This window comes from Arachis duranensis, chromosome 4, assembly GCF_000817695.3.
Source record: "Arachis duranensis cultivar V14167 chromosome 4, aradu.V14167.gnm2.J7QH, whole genome shotgun sequence".
NCBI classification, from domain to species: domain Eukaryota; kingdom Viridiplantae; phylum Streptophyta; class Magnoliopsida; order Fabales; family Fabaceae; genus Arachis; species Arachis duranensis.
Genome location: NC_029775.3, coordinates 90155529 through 90156779, shown reverse-complemented (window position 1 = coordinate 90156779; position 1251 = coordinate 90155529).

The window sequence follows — 1251 nt, the reverse complement described above, 5'->3', positions numbered from 1 at the left end:
CTAACAAGAAAAGATATGATTCAAACATTAAACCTTTCTCAACAGAAAAGGCAGCATACTTGAAATGTTGAATCAAATCATTAATTGATAGCAAGTATTTTTGAAAATAGAAAGAAATTGATTTTGAAAAAGATTTGATTGAAAAGATATGATTTGGAAAAGATTTGATTTTGAAAAGATTTTGAAAACTTAAAAAAATTTGATTTGAAAACAAAATCTTCCCTCTTGTGCCATCCTGGCGTTAAACGCCCAGATTGGTGCACATTCTGGCGTTTAACGCCCAAATTACTACCCTTTTGGGCGTTAAACGCCCAGCCAGGCACCCTGGCTGGCGTTTAAACGCCAGTTTGCCCTTCTTCACTGGGCGTTTTGAACGCCCAGCTTTTTCTGTATAATTCCTCTGCTGTATATTCTGAATCTTCAATTCTCTGTATTATTGACTTGAAAAGACACAAATTAAAATTATTTTTGGATTTTTAATAATGAAGAATAATCAAAATGCAACTAAAATCAAATAACAATGCATGCAAGACACCAAACTTAGCAGTTTGTATACTACTGACACTAACAAAATGAGAATGCACACAAAACACTCAAGTCAAGAGAATTTAAAGATCAGAGTAATGAAATCATCAAGAACATCTTGAAGATCACTTAAGACACATGAATGCAAGTAGAACAGAAACATGCAATTGACACCAAACTTAACATGAAACACTAGACTCAACGAGAAACATAAAATATTTTTTTGGTTTTTATGATTTTGTAATTTAATTTTTTTTGGATTTTTCGAAAATTAAGTGAAGAGGAAAAATAAAAATATCAAAATTCTTAATGAGAATTCCAGGAATCATGCAATGTTAGTCTAAAGGAATTAGACATTGCTAGCCAAGCTTCAGCAGGACATTGCATTCAAGACCTAAATTGATGAAAATCAATCAGCTTTGGTGATGATAAGAACATCACCTTGAAACATAGAATTCATTCTTAAGAACTCTGAAGAAAAATACCTAATCTAAGCAACAAGATGAACCATCAGTTGTCCAAACCGAACAATCCTCGGCAACGGCGCCAAAAACTTGGTGGGCGAAATTGTGATCATCAATGGCGCCATCAACATGGTACGCTCAATTGCAATCTCAACTCTTTATCATGACTTCGCACAACTAACCAGCAAGTGTACTGGGTCGTCCAAGTAATAAACCTTACGCGAGTAAGGGTCGATCCCACAGAGATTGTTGGTATGAAGCA